Source organism: Petaurus breviceps, unplaced genomic scaffold, assembly GCF_028583685.1.
Source record: "Petaurus breviceps papuanus isolate PSGF00001 unplaced genomic scaffold, PetGlider_PUasm1.0 175, whole genome shotgun sequence".
NCBI classification, from domain to species: Eukaryota; Metazoa; Chordata; class Mammalia; order Diprotodontia; family Petauridae; genus Petaurus; species Petaurus breviceps.
In genome coordinates, this window is record NW_027185764.1 from 1083509 (window position 1) to 1089508 (window position 6000).

Below are 6000 nucleotides of genomic sequence, written 5' to 3' on the forward strand. Positions count from 1 at the left end.
AAAAGGATTTTGAAAATCAAGTAAGAGAAGTAGAGGAAAAATAAGGAAGAGAAAGAAGAGTGATACAAGAAAATCATGAAAAATAAGTCAACAGCTTGCTAAAGGAGACCCCCCAAAATACTGAATGAAATAAGACCTTAAAACATAGACTAATCCAAATGGCAAAAGAGATTCAAAAAGCCACTGACGAGAAGAATGCCTTACAAAGCATATTTGGTCAAATGCAAAAGGAGATCCAAAAACTCACTGAAGAAAATAATTCCTTAAAAATTAAAATGAAGGCTACTGCTCTTGGGCTTCCAGTGGAGGTGACTGCAGCTCCCTGACCTACTCCATTTCCTTGAGCCACAGGCCCGGTTCTGCAACCTGAGCATATTGTTGGGCCCAGCCCCAGTGCTTCATGGGTACAGCCCTCTGAGGCTCCCAGCACCCTAACTCAGTCTGGGAGGCCACAAGCAGCAACTGCAGACAGCCACAGGGAAAAATATGGTCATTCAATGAAATAGAGAATTTTCAAGCATTCTTGATGAAAAAACCAGAGCTGAGGAGTGGCTAGGTGGTGCTGGCCCCAAAGTCAGGAGGACCCGAGTTTGGTTCTGGCCTCAGACACTTACTTAACACCCACACACACACACACACATACACACACAAAAAAAAACTAGCCTTGTAACGTTGGGCAAGTTACTTAACCCCAATTGCCCTCCAAAAAGCAAAAAAAACAAACAAAAAAAAACCCAGAGCTGAGCAGAAATTTTGATTTTAAATACAAGAAGTAAGAGAAGCAAGAGAAGGTAAACAGGAAAAAAGATATCATAAGGAACTTATTGAAGTTGAACTGTTTACATTCCTACATGGAAAAATGATAATTGTAACTCATAAGACTTTTCTCAGTATGAAGATAGTTGCAGGGAATATACACACACATATAAGTCTGTATAAGAGGATGTATGTATGTATATACAAATATGTGTGAGTGTGGGCATTTGTATGTTCATGTATACATAGACAAAGGGCACAGAATGAGTTGAATATGAAGGAATAATATCTAAACAATACAATTAAGATTTGAGAGAGGAATTTATTGGAAGAAGAAAGGGAGCATTAGGGTAAATTATCTCATGTAAAAGAGGCAAGAGAAAACTGTTACAATGAAGGGGAAGAGCAGAAGGTGAAAGGGAATGGGACAAACTGATTCTCATTGAATTTGGCCTAAGGAGGGAATAATATACACACTCAATAGGGCATCTTACCCTACAGGAAAATAAGGGGGTAGGGAATAAGAGGGGGGAGAATAGAAGGGAGGGCAGATTAGGGCAGAGGGTAGTTAGAAGCAAACATTTTTTTATAAGGGACAGGGTCAGAGGAGAAAATAGATTTAGTGGGGTAGGAATAAGATGGAGGGAAATATAGTTAGTCTTTCACAACATAACTACTATAAAAATGATATGGGTAGCTACACATGTATAATATATATTGAATTGCTTATCTTCCAAGTGAGGGTGGGAGAGGAAGGAAGAAGGGGAAAAAATCTGGAACTCAAAAGTTTTAAAAACAAATGTTTAATTGTTTTTTTTACATGCAACTGGGAAATAAGATATACAGGTACTAGGGTATAGAAAACCATCTTGCCCTACTAGAAAGTTGGATGGCAGCTAAAGGGGAAGGATATAAGAGAGAACAGATTAGGGGAAGGAGTATTCAGTAGGCTTGCTATTTTGGGGTGGGGCATAGGGGAAAGATGGGGAGAAAACATTGTAGCTCAAAATCTTGTGGAAATGAATGTTGAAAACTAAAAATAAATAAATTTAAAAAAGAAGAAAAAAACACAGCTGTCATGGAGCATTGTGCCTCCAGTATTCTGCCCACCACATAGGTGTAGCAGTGCTATGCCTTGCATTTCTATGGAGTGGAAGTGCCTGCCAATTCTAAATCAGAAAAGTATTGGTGGCAGATTTTTAGCAAAGACCTTACCAGGCCAGTCATTGATAATGTTGTGTCTGGCCTGATTCAGATTTACATAATGGACACAGAAATCACTTAATTGCTTTAGGTCCATCCAAGGAGAATCAAATATTTGCTTTGTCTGAGGGCTGTATTTGACCCAATAAAATGGATCCCAACTTCAAAAAGTTGATGTCACAGGGACCAGCTTTGCATTAGCAAAAGGGGAAGAACTAAACCTGTATTGCTTTCTGATTGTTCTTTGGTATCTGTGGTGGCTCACTGAGCAGTTTTGGATCTTGTGTTTGTATACAGATAGGTACATGTCAAAAAAGGAATGTTTTGTGTTCAATTTCCCTTTGCACCTTAAAATTTTTTTGAAGATGAACCTTTAGAATTTGGTGCAGACTGTATTTAGGCATCTCTTCATTAAAACAAACGCCAAAACAGAATACTTGATTGTACCCTTTGGTATATCTTTTCAAGTCATACATAAACTTTACATTCCAACATAAGTTAATGGTATTTTATTTTAATAATGAAAGATAAAAAAAATCGTAAAGAAGTAAACATAGGCATATAGTTTAAGAGCTTTTAGTGTTCTGGGGATGGGGGAGGGAGCGGTTTGATACTAGTCATGATTTATTTTTCCATCTTGGGTAATTTTCCTCTCCTTCAAAGATATTGAAAATATGATCATCTTTTCAACACAAATCTTCTTCAAAAATCCTATATGCTCAAAATCTTAGAATGCCTTGATCTCTGGAGAATCAAAGTTTTTCAGAAAACCCAGGGCTAAATAAGAGATGCATAGTGGGAAAAAGTATGCCAATTTACACTGATGACTGTCTGCAAAAAATTATATCAAGGGAAAACTACAATGCATGAGTCATATAGTATTGTAGAATAACAGAAAAACATGATGGACCTATACCCAGAAATTTGTAAAAAGCAGACAAGGGCCTCTAGCATTCTAGGTAGCTTTGTGGAGATTTCCTGTGAGAGACCAGGGAAAAGAATCAGAGGAAGGGACCATAGAGATGCGTTACTAACAGCACCAATAGAGGGATCAGCCTCATTGATGAGATCATGATTGAAGTGTTAGGAGAGAAGCAAAACACTTTTAAAGTTAAGGAACCAGCACAATATTGCCAGCACTTAGCCAAAAGAAACAACTCAGCTTAAGATTTTCACATGTCATTTCCAGAAAAATGTTCTGTTTATTGATTAAACCTGCTTGTTGGTTTCCTAATATTTTTTTCTTTAAAAAAAATAGAATGGAGCAAATAGAAGCTAAAGTCTTTATGAGAAATCAAGAAATTATAAAACAGAATCAAAAGAATGAAAAAGATAGAAGACAACGTGAAATATCTTATTGGAAAAGGACCCGAGTTTGGTTCCAGCCTCAGACACTTAACACCCAGACAAAAAACTAGCCATGTAACCTTGGGCAAGTTACTTAACCCCAACTGCCCTCCAAAAAAGGCAAAAAAAGAAAAAAAGAACAGTTAAGGAAGTTCTAATAATTTGTATCAACATTGGAAGGATATTTTGTTCACTGCCTTATGTAATTTGAATAATAGATCATTGGGAGGAAGTACACCTCTAGCCAGAATGATGACCCCAAATCTACAAATGAGAAAATAACAAACACATAATATCCACAATATTGAGTATTTGTATATGTGAGGCAAGAAGTCTCAGCACTGTATCCAGGAACACCTGGTTTGGCAGAATATTGATTTACATTATTTAGAAAACTTTTGGTTGGATTAAAAATAAATAAGAAAAATCTCTACTGGAATATAAATGAGGATCCCTATAAATTATTTTGGATGAATGTTACCTAAATCATGGTTAGCAGCTTGAGGAATACATGTATTGACTGGAGTACTAGAATCTAATTATCAAGGAGAAATTATTGTGACATTAGAAAATTTAGGTGAAGAACCTATGAGATTATGTAAAAGTGATAGAATAGTTTAAGTGATCATTATTCCTTTTGAAACAATACCCCTTATGAAAATTGACCCTGCTCCTAAAATAACTATTAGTGGAACTGAAGGGTTTGGTTCTATTGATAGAATAAAATTGGGAGCTAAAACATGGGTAAAGCCAGACAATGTCCAAAGGCTGTGGGAATTATAGTACAAGGGAAAGATAATATTATAATTGTTGTTTATTAAGGAGAAGATGATTATAAAATTTTATCCTTAACTCACATATTGTACCATGAGACCTTCTTGAGTCACATGGAAATTTGAGTCACATGAATCTATGGTGGGAGGAGTTTGCCAAGCATGGGAACAGGAAGAGTTGGAGCAAGAAGGGTGGAGCAGAGCCCAGAGGAAGTTGGTGAGAGTAGTTAGAATTGAGGGAGAGAGGGAAAGCAGGCAGCGAACTGTGAGTGTTTGTGGGAAGGTCCTAGCAGGGGGAAGTCTTGGGAATGGCAGTAACCCCTACATGGTTATTGTGTATAGATTTCTCTGTTGCTTTGATGGATTCAGCTTTCTGGTGTTTAAAAAAATGTTTTGTTCTGTCTTCCATGTGGAGAGTGTGTTATATTTTGCTATTCAGAATTATGCCACCATATTTATACCCACTGTAAAAGCTCCAAGTTTCCAGGTCAAGGGGAAAATATGGCAAGCAGTGAGAAAGAAACAATTTTAGTATTCTGCATGTCCAATCAGGATGACACAAGGTTCAACAGCTCCTACATTAAGTAATTGAAGGGTTTGGAATATCATTCTGGAGGTCAGAGAAGCTAGGATTAAAACCAAGAATCACCTACCTACAAAACTGGTTATAATACTTAAGGGGAAAAAGCACATTCAATGAAATAGAAGACTTTCAAGCACTCTTGATGAAAAGACTGGAGTTGAATAGAAAATTTGACTTTGCAATACAAGAATCAAGAGAAGCATGAAAAAGGAAATAAGAAAGATAAATCATAAAGGACTTATAAAAGATGAACTGTTTACATTTGCACAAGGAAAGATGATATTTGTAACTCATGAGACCTTTCTCGATATTAAGGTAGTTGGAGGAAATAGACAGACAGACAGGACAGGACAGACAGACAGACAGACAGACAGACAGACAGACAGACAGACAGATAGATAGATAGATAGATAGATAGATAGATAGATAGATAGATAGATAGATAGATAGATAGAGGGCACAGTGGGAGTTGAATATGAAGGGATGATATCTAAAAATGAAATTAAGGGGTGAGAGAGGAAAACATTGGGAGAAGTAGAAAGGGAGAGATAGAATGGGGGTAAATTATCTCACATAAAAGAGGCAAGAAAAAGGTTTCACAATGGAGGGGAAGAGGGGTGAGGTGAGAGGAATGAGTGAACCTTACTTTCATCAGATTTATCTTGAGGGAATAACATACACACTCAAGTGGGTACCTACAGGAAAGTAAGGGGGAAAGAGATAAGTGGGGGTAGATGATAGAAGGGAGGGCAGATTGGGGGAAAGGGTAGTTAGAAGCAAACACTTTTGAAAAGTGACAGGGTCAAAGTAGAGAATAGAATAAGTGGAGGATGGGATAGGATGGAGGAAAATAGAGTTAGTCTTTCACAATATAATTACTATGGAAACATTTAGTGCAGCTACACATGTACAACCTACATTGAATTGCATGTCCTCCCAGTGGGGGTGTGTGAGGGGGGAAGAAGGGGGAAAATCTGGAAATCAAAATTTTAAAAAATGTTAATTTTTTAAAATTAGTTTTTTACATGCAACTGGGAAGTAAATTATACAGGCACTGGGGTATAGAAATCCATCTTTCCCTACTTGAAAGTTAGGAGGGGCATGGGGATGAATATAAGAGAGAAAAGATTGTGGGAAGGGATATTCAGTTATTCAGTAGGCTCGCTATCTTGGGGTGGGGCTTAGGGGAAAGATGGGGAGAAAATGTAACTCAAAATCTTGCAGAAATGAATGTTAAAAGCTAAAAGTAAATAAATAAATTGACAAAAAATAGAGAGAAGATAGATAGATAGATAGATAGATAGATAGATAGATAGATAGATAGATAGATAGATAGAT